This window comes from Moschus berezovskii, chromosome 18 (assembly GCF_049115385.1).
Source record: "Moschus berezovskii isolate FMDL1 chromosome 18, NW_MosBer_1.0, whole genome shotgun sequence".
Lineage (NCBI taxonomy): Eukaryota > Metazoa > Chordata > Mammalia > Artiodactyla > Moschidae > Moschus > Moschus berezovskii.
The window spans coordinates 78,063,063-78,073,254 of record NC_142477.1 but is presented as its reverse complement, the minus strand read 5'-3'; positions in this window follow the sequence as shown (position 1 = coordinate 78,073,254).

Below are 10,192 nucleotides of genomic sequence, written 5' to 3'. Positions count from 1 at the left end.
GAGAGTTGGGTTGTGAAGAAAGCTGATCGCCGAAGAATTCATGGAGGAGCCTGGTAGGCTGCAGTCCATGGGGTCGCTACGAGTCAGACATGACTGGGCGACTTCACTTTCACTTTTCACTTTCACACATTGGAGAAGGAAATGGCAACCCACTCCAGTGTTCTTGCCTGGAGAATCCCAGGGACGGGGGAGCCTGGTGGGCTGCCATTTATGGGGTCACACAGAGTCGGACACGACTGAAGTGACTTAGCAGCAGCAGCAGCAGCAGGGAACTAGACCCCACACGCCACAGCAAAGATCGAAGATCCCGTGTGCCCCAAGTAAGACTTGGCACAGTCAAATAAATAAAACGTTGTTTGTGTGTTTTTTTAAGAGACTGAAGCTACAAGTCACAGGACAGCTACATGGCAGAAAAGGGAGGGTCCCTTGTGCTCTCAGCCGCACCAGCAGAGTCTGCCATTTGCAGAGACAGCTGCTCTGAGTAGCTGCAGCACTGAGGCCGGAGAGCAGCCTGTGTGTCTGCAACCCAGGAGGGTGGTTTTGTGGCTGGAGAGTGGTGCTCGTCTGCGACAGCGGGGTGACCCTTTACCGTGCATCACGCGGCAGTGTCAAAACGGACATGCTACCACTTAGCTACACTCCCGAAGACGGATGTTCTCTTTGTTCTCGGGAACTGACCCCACACTGGAAGACCCATTCCCTCCAAGGATGGACGATGGGAAAGCCTCTCCATGAGGGCCTGGGGATGCAGGGAGCACTGAAGTGGCCTGGAGGCCCTGGCTGGGGGTGAGGGGCGAGGCTCTCACCCTGCGGGTTCCGGTTTCTGCCTGCGGAGGTGTCCTCTCACCTTGCTCCGAGCTCTGGGGACCCGTGGTCCACTCACGGGCGTGGTGGCCGGAGCCCCTGGTCCCTCACTTGCAGCCTCTGCCCTACCCCGTTCTCCTGGACCTGAGTCTCAGCGTGTCCTCCCTCCTTTTTAAGCCACCCACCTGGCAGGTTCTGCTCTGGGGTCATCCGGAGCCTCAGCAAAATATCCCCAAAACTGGTTCTCTCCGGCATCTCAGCGTCTGCAAGGTGTCAGGAAGCTCAGCCCATCCACATGCCCTCGTGAGAACTGAAGGCTGGGGCTGGGTCCTGCCACCTCTCCTCTCCAGTTCCAGCTTCCACTGAATTCTCTCTTCCTTCACACGTAGGGCCCTCATCTCCCCAAAGTAACCCCTCTGTGAGTTATTGGGTGTTAACAGATGCTTACTGGAAATTTGGGCATAAGATAGGTTCTGAATGTAGCACAGAATAATTCGGGTGAGAACTTAAAATTAGGTATTAGGGACTTCCCTGGTAGTTCAGTGGCTAGGACTCTGTGCTCCCAATACAGGGTGTCTGATCCTGGTTCAATCCCTGTTCAGGGAACTAGATTCCACATGCCACAACTAAGAGTTCAAATGCTGCAACTAAGAGTTTCATTGCCGCAACTACAGATCCCATATGCTGCAATAAAGATTGAAGAGCCTGCGTGCTGTAACTAAGACTCAGCACAGCCAAATAATTAAATTTAAAAATAAATAAATAAATAATAAAATGAGATATTAGCCACAAAAATCCCTGCTTTAAAAATCCACTGGCCAGAGACTTCTCTGGTAGTCCACCGGTTAAGAATCTGCCTGCCGATGTAGGGAACACGTGTTTGATCCCTGGTCCCAGAAAACGTCACGTGCCACGGGCAACTAAACACCATGGGGCAACTAAGGCCCAACTACTGAAGCCCCCGCACCGCAATGAAGAGTGGCCCCTGCTCACCTCAGCTAGAGAAAGCCCGGGTACAGCAATAAAGACCCAACACAGCCAAAAATAGCTAGCTAGCTAGATAGATAGATAAATTCATTTTTAAAATCCACTGGCGATTTCCTGACAGAAAAAAATTAATCTCTTCCTGGCCTGACTTTCTTCCCGAGACCTGGGACCCTTGGGCATCTCCCCTCTTCTCCCTCACGACTCCACACCAGCTCTCACACTGACCATGAAAACTCTCAAACCTGTTTCTTTCTTTTGCAGAAAAATGAGCCCTCTCTAGACAACAGAGGAAGGGTGGGGTAAGGCAGGGAGTCTCCCCTTTTTAATCAGACATGCCCATTATGCACCTTTTCCCCAAACCCAAAAGTAATTCCCTCGCTCAGAAGATTTTTGCCCTCATTTTGACCAATCAGCTCAGCTTTAACCAGCTCTCCTGAGACAACATTTTTGTACTGCCTCACACATCTCTGTGAATCCTCACAGTGAAAAGTAGGCAGCGTTATTATCCCCATTTCACAGACAAGGAAACTGAGGCTCTGAAAAGTTAAAGAACACAGCCAATGAGTGAATCAACGTCCAGGCAGGAACTCCAAGCCAGGCGGGCCTTACTCGAAACTCTGTGCCCTCCACCACTGCCCCCGCCTTGAAGGCGTGGATGTTTCTGTCGCTGGGAGGAAAACCCCATTTTGAAAACAATTCCCAAGTGGCAGGAAAGGCCAGTGTGCTGCAGAGTCACGTGTGGAGCCAGGAAATAAGAACCCCTGATGCCGGGGTCATGCCAGCCTCCCAGAGCAGCTTCCAGCACTCCTGCTTCTTCCTGAGTCAGGCTCTTCCTTGACCAGAGTCACCACCATGAACACCCGTCCTGCAAACAGTCACCTTGGGGCCGACCACACCATCTCCAGACGTCAGAGCTACAGAGAGGCGGCTGCAGACTTGAGGCTCTCTCAGACTACTTAATCACCGAGCATTCCTGGCAGGCAGGCACCATGCCCTTTCACCTCTACCCAGCAAGGGGCCAAGCTCAGGGGGCCCTCAATTCCACCCACCACTGTTTCTTCCCTCCCTCGTGAGAAGAGGCCACCCCGACTTCAGTGACCATGGGCGCAGCTGCAGCTATTCGCGGAGCAGCTGCTGTGTGCCAGGCAGTGTACACAATGACCTCCTCTCGTCTTTCCAGCCCCAGGACTCAGTAGCAGTCAGCCCGTTTTACAGATGAGCAGATCATCTAGCAAGATCACGGCAGTTTCTTGAACTTTCCCAGCTTCGGCAGCAGAAGCTGGAATTGGAAACTAAGCTTGTGCAGCTGCAAAGCCGGTGCAGTTTCCACTACACAACACCCTCTATTGGAGGGGATAGTAATCCGTCCCTCCTTTCCCAGGGTTCAGACATCATTCTTCTTCTAGGGGAAGGCACAGAAGGCTGTGTTTTTGGGGTCAAAGCATGATTCCAAAAGCCAACGCAACTGGTGGGACGAGGGATTGGGTGAAAGACTGCAGCAAGGATGAGCCTCTGGGTGAGTCGTCCCACCCCCGTGAGACCGGGGTCCCTCATTGGACTTAGAGATCAAAGAGACTCGAAGACCGAGCCTGAAATGCCAAGGGACTCCTGGGCACCTCCTGCCAGATGACTCTTTATAAACTGACAGACAATGCACATGATACTAAATTCTGAAGATACAAAAACAGCATCCCTCTGGTGGGGAGGAATAAGTTGGGAGTTTAGGATTGACATATACACACTATTACGTTTAAAATAGATAATCAACAAGGACAGGGAACTCCGCTCTATATTCTGTAATAACCTAAATGGGAAAAGATTTTGAAAAAGAACAGATACATGTATATGTTTAACTGAATCACTTTCTTGAACACGTGAAACACAACATCGTTAATCAACTGTTGTCGTTCAGTCGCTAAGTCATGTCCTTCTCTTTGCGACTGCAGCACAGTAGGCTTCCCTGTCCTTCACTCTCTCCTGGAGCTTGCTCAAACTCATGTCCATTGATGCCATGCAACCATCTCATCCTCTGTCGTCCCCTTCTCCTCCTGCCTTCAATCTTTCCCAGCATCAGGGTCTTTCCCAATGAGTCAGTTCTTCGCATCAGTTTGCCAAAGTATTGGAGCTTCAGCTTCAGCGTCAGTCCTTCCAGTGAATATTCAGGGCTGCTTTTCGTTAGGATTGACTAGTTTGATTTCCTTGCAATCCAAGGGACTCTCAAGAGTCTTCTCCAACACCACAGTTCAAAAGCATCAATTCTTAGGCATTCAGCCTTCTTTATGGTACAACTCTCAAATCCATAAATAACTACTGGAGAAACCATCGCTTTGACTATACAGACGTTTGTCAGCAAAGTGGTACCCCAATATAAAATTAAAATTTTAGAAAAAAGATCAAGCAAGTTGGGCGAAGGAGTCATGTAAAAAAGGTTATTTTTTTTTTTTTACCAGAAACTGAAAATAAATACTATAATAATTTTGAATGGTTATACTGTACTTTGGCCACCTCATGCGACGAGTTGACTCACTGGAAAAGAGTCTGATGCTAGGAGGGATTGGGGGCGGGAGGAGAAGGGACGACAGAGGATGAGATGGCTGGATGGCATCACCGACTCGATGGACATGAGTCTGAGTGAACTCCGGGAGTTGGTGATGGACAGGGAGGCCTGGCGTGCTATGGTTCATGGGGTCGCAAAGAGTCGGACACGACTAAGCGACTGAACTGAATTGAACTGAACTGTTTAAAATGATATATGTTGGGGCTTCCCTGGTGCTCCAGTGGTTAATACTCCGTGTTTCCAATGCCAGGAGCCTGGGTTCAACCCCTGGTCAGGGAGTTAAGAGCCCACATGCTGTGCAGCGTGGCCAAAAAGTAAAAATAATAATAATAATAATAAATTAAAAAAGAAGGACTCATGTCAATGTTTCAAAGTGTACTTTTGTCCTAAATAAACTCCCCTTTTTCTTTTGGGCTCTGCCATGCAGTATGTAGGGTCTTAGTTCCCCTACCATGGATTGAACCCTGTACCCCCTGCATTAAGAGCTTGGAGTCTTAACCACTGGACTGCCAGGGAAGTCCCTAAACTCATGTTCTAAGTGTCTGAAAGCTTAAAAGAAAAAAAGCACTGCCCCTCTTACCCATGCCCCCAGGCTTCCTTTGCATTGCCCTTTCTGATAGGAAGGGAAGGTAATTATTACTAGTTTCCCACGATCCTCCAGAAGAGAATCTGTATATTTACAAGCATGGATGAGTTTTCTTTTGTCACACACATGAAGCACACTTCAAAAGCTACTCTGTTTCTTACCTCTTGTATCTTAGAGATCATTTCATAACTGCACATAAAGAACGACATCATTCTTTTTAGTAGCGGCCTAAAATTCCGTTATATGGAAGCACCAGATTAATCAGCCCCTTGCATGCTCAGGCCCTTCAGTTGTTTTCAACTCTTTGCAACCCTATGGACTGTAGCCCACCAGGCTCTTCTGTCCATGGAATTCTCCAGGCAAGAATACCGGAGTGGATTGCCATGCCCTCTTCCAGGGGTTCTTGTTGACCCAGGAATCGAACAAACATCTCCTGCAGCTCCTGCATGTCAATAGGCAGATTCTTTACCACTGGGTCATGGGGGAAGCCCCAGTCAGCCCCTTCCTGATGGACAATGAGGCTGTCTGCAGCGTTCATTGTTACAGACCATGTCTATCTTGTAGATATTAGTTTGTGCACGTGTGCATATGAACGTAAGATCAATTCCTAGAAGTAGAATTGCTAGTGCTTATTAAATACAATATGCGCTTTAAAAATTCGACTGAATTTTGCCAAGCAACCCTCCAGAGAGGTGGCAGTGTGTGTAGACCACCAGCAACGAAAGGCAGCGCAGAGAGTGCTTTCCATGTGAGGAGTGACCATTAGCTGCAAGAGATGAGCTGGGGGCCTGTGCCTGGACAGACATTCATCCCAGGACAAGTGACAAAGATTAGGCAACACCACCAACAGGCAAGCCACCTGTTTTACAGATGACAAAACAGGCACTGGGAATTGACAAGCTTCACCCAGGGTCATGGCCTGGGTCCCTGTAAGCATGGGGCAATTTCCAGACAATATCTGTTTCACCCTCTGATCTCAGCTCTGATCTCTTGCGCTGACTTAGCAAAAACTTGGAGAACCAGCTCCTTTCTACTGTGAACTGAAAGCTGAGCCACCCACGTATTTCAGGGCTTTCTGAGTCACTGAATTCACCTCTACAAGAAACCAGGATCTGCTCACACACACACACACACTCACCCAGGGACTGTTTCCAACCAGCATGGGGCCCACAGAGCCCTGACCATTCACAGATCCAAGGTGAGCAGCAGTGATTATCCTGGACATTCATCCACCAGCCTAAAGAACCAAAAATCTCACCAGACCCTCTCCGTGGTGACCGCTAGGTGGAGGGCAGTGAGGACTGGAAAGAAGTGAGAGGGACACGTGAGCCAGGAGTGTCTCATTCTGGAGACAGAAATAAGCACGGCAAAAATAGTTCTCTGTCTTTGTACTTGGAAAGTACTTCACACCTACTAACTCACCCCACTTCACAGAACTTCTCTGAGTTATACTGGGCTGCTGCTGCTGCTGCTAAGTCACTTCAGTCGTGTCCGACTCTGTGTGACCCCATAGACGGAAGCCCACCAGGCTCCCCCGTCCCTGGGATTCTCCAGGCAAGAACACTGCCGGGCAGGGATTCTTATATTCACAGTCCCCGTTTGAGAGCTGTTAAAAAGGAACTATGACTTCCCTACTGCTAGAGAGGTAAAGAGACTAGAGGCAGAGCCTAGGATTCAGAGGTTAAATCCTGGCCACATCCTGTCGTGCACTTGTGGTGACCAATCTCCTGCAATACACGTCCACAAAAACCATCCCTTGTCTGCCCGCATGCAAAGCGAGTCACTCTGTCCCTAGAAATGTTGTTAGAGGCCCTCCAGTGCGTGGATAGACATGAATTCCTTTCTCTAGGTCCTCATCTTTGTTTCAGCTCCATAAATACATCCTTTGTATGTACATCCAAGAAGACTCTTGGGATATTTCTGAGGGATACATTTTCACTCTATCAAGTGCCTGGTATGGCCTCTGGAACACGAAAGGGAAAGTGAAGTCTCTCAGTCGTGTCCGACTCTTTGCGACCCCATGGACTATAGCCTACCAGGCTCCTCAGTCCGTGGAATTTTGCAGGCAAGAGTACTGGAGTGGGTTGCCATTTCCTTCTCCAGGGGATCTTCCCAACCCAGGGATCGAACCTGGGTCTCCCTCATCGCAGGCAGACGCTTTACCGACTGAGCCAGCGGTGCTGAATAAAAAATGTTTCTTCAGGGACTTCCCTGGTGATCCAGTGGTTAAGACTCCACTCTTCCAATGCAGAGGGCACAGGTTCCATCCCTGGTCAGGGAACTAGGATCCTACATGCCACACAGACCAAAAAAAAAAAAAAAAGGCTTTTTCAGTGTGTTTCTTCTGCTATATTTAAAATAGATAACCAACAAGGACCTACAGATCTAGCACAGGGAACTCTGCTCACTGTTTTGTGGCAGCCTGGATGGGAGGGGAGTTTGAGGGAGAAGGGATACATGTATATGTATGCCTAGTCCCTTCACCGTTCACCAGAAACTGTTACAACATTGTTAATCAGCTATACCCCAACACAAAATAAAAGGTTTTGGCTTTTTTTTTTTTTAAGTGTGTTTCTGGGTTGGCCGAAAGTATAGATAGATAAATGGACAGATGGAGAGACGAATGGGTAGATGGTTGGGTGGAGTATGGGTTTGATATGTTTCTGTGGTTGTTTTTTTAACTTCCTTACACAGTATCCATTCTCCCTTCCAAATATCATCTTGATATCCTTTTGTGGACTTATTTCTCCTCCAGGGCATACAGTCTCAGGGGTACTGCGAAGTCCAGAGTTCTATCCTCTCCCAGCGAAGAAGCAAGCAAGTGACACCAGCTTGGCTGTTTACCCTCCCTCTTCTAGGACTATGAATCTTTAATAGATTGAGACGTGGATAGGAAACATGGCTGGGGTATATTTGGTTCAAGAGTGGTACCCTAGTGAGACCGTCCAGTAGCACTGCCGCCCAGATGCCCTGGTTTCTCACTTGCCCTTTTTCCAAGTCAGGTTCTCCAATGCTCTGTCCACTCTGTGAACTACTCAGCATGGCCCCCAGTACAATGCCCTCCTGCTTAAGTTGTTTTCTACATTAATAAACAAAGAATTCTATTTTTTATTATTTTATTTATATTTGGCTGTGCTGGATTTTCACTGCCGTGAGGGCTTTTATTCTCTGGTTGCACAGGCGGGGGCTGCCCTCAAGGTGCAGTGCACAGGCTTCTCATTGCGGTGGCTTCCCTTGTGGAGCACGGGCTCTAGGGCGCGCGGGCTTCAATAGTTGTGGCACGTGGGGTCAGTAGTTGTGGCTCCTGGGCTGTAGGGCACAGGCTCAGTAGTTGTGGCGCAAAGGCTTAGTAGTCACACAGCATGTGGGATCTTCCTGGACCAGGGATCGAACCCGTGTTTCCTGCATTGGCAGGTGGATTCTTAACCACTGAGCCACCAGGGAAGCCCCGAAGAATTTTACACGTCACAGACGTAGAAATGAATGGAAAGGTGGCGGGGGCGGGGGGGGCGGCAGGGGGTGGAGAAAGGGAAGGAGTGACGGAGGGAGTGAGGTGAAAGGACCGACCAGTACTGCCCACACAAGGACTTCATGAGCTAGGGAGTAACGTGAGTCCCGGGCCTTGGTGAGTCCCTTCCCTTGGACGGGAAGGAAGGAGAGATGATAAGTTAACCCCTCAGCCTTAGCTGCAGGAGAAGTGATGTGAATCGATTTTAGGGACAATAGCACACGTACCCCCAACTCTCCTCCAGAATACCACAAATCCTCTAGTTTTGTATCTTTCAACCTTTCAACCGAGAACAGCCTCAGGAACACTACTGTCAAACCTCCACTTCCTAGATGAGGAAATGGAGGGCCTCAAAGGGCAGAGGGCTGCCACCATCTCACAAAGAGGACTGGAGCTGAACTGGGGCCAGAGCCCAGATCTAAATCCCTGTCCCCCCATCTTGTCACTGCCCAGAGCTGCCTCTGTCAGGAGTGACTAAGGTACAGAATTTCCAAATCCCATTTTGAGAAAATTCCCCAAGGGGATTTCCTCGCGAATGCCTCAGGAGGTCCTAAGGTCCCTCTCTCTGTGGCCTGAACACTCTGCAGCCAGGGGTGAGTTGGGGGCAGGTTGGAAAAGAAACAGGAGACTGCAGACCCCCAGCCCCAGGCATGGCTGCAACAGGCAAGAGGTCAAGGGGTGTCTCAGAACCAGCTCTTAAAAGGGGGCAGAATCCAGACTGCAGTCACAGAGCCCTGTGAGATTCTGAAACTTGTGTTACTTCCTTTGTCAGTTTGTCTGTGAAACTTTGAAAAAGGGGTCTGTGTGCTGGCCTGCAGGGCCAGCCAGGAAAGGGGAAGTGGGGACCAGGTCTCACCCAGTGGCCAGGCTCACAGAACGAGAAATCCAGGGCCTGAGTCTCTGAAATCTGCCACACAGAAGGCAGGAAAGTTCAAGGCAGGCCTGAGTCATTACCATTTTCTTGTGTGCTTTCTGCCTAATAACGAAATAACGCCTGAAAGATCTAGCAATGCCTAAAATATCCAGCACAGTGCTGAACAGCTAGTGGAAAATCACCGTCAATTTCCCTCGCCTGCCCCCATGTCTCCTGATGCTGAGCTGAGCTGAATACCTCTCCTGGGCGGGGGTAGGGGCGGGGGCCGAGTATCATAAGGGAGGAAACTCTGGGGCCTGACATTTGGGAGAACGGAGAGAAGGCATTGTTTTCTTTATGTGCTGGTGCCAGGATTGGCGATGGGCGGTCAACTGGTTGCCTCCTTTCATCCTCTGGGATGTCCCAGGAGCTAGGAGTTTCTGGCCTGTTCCTAGAAAGGAAACCGAAGTGTAGACGAGTTAATAACTCGACCAAAGATATACAGAGAGTAAATGATCTGTTTGTCCCCGCCTTCGCCAGGCTTTCTCCTAGGGTCTAGGGACAGCGGAAGGGGGCTCAGAAAGTGCTCATAGAGAAAGGGGAAGCCTGCAACAAACACACAAAGTAAAACCAAGAACAGACTCCCAAGTGTCAGGAGGAGGAGGCCCTGAAATTGCTCCATCCCCCACCCCCAGCAATTTTGGAAGAACTGATCCTTCTGTCCGGGCCTTGATGCCCCACCTCCAGGGCGCCTTGTGGTGGGCTCCTCCAGTACCCCCCCAAACCTGCCCCGAAGCGAAAGGGGTGAGCACACGAGCAAACACACCACCTGTGGTCTCCAGCCGCAGTAAACAAGCAGGGTGCACACAGCCCCTGTCCTGTGTGGTGAAGGAGCCA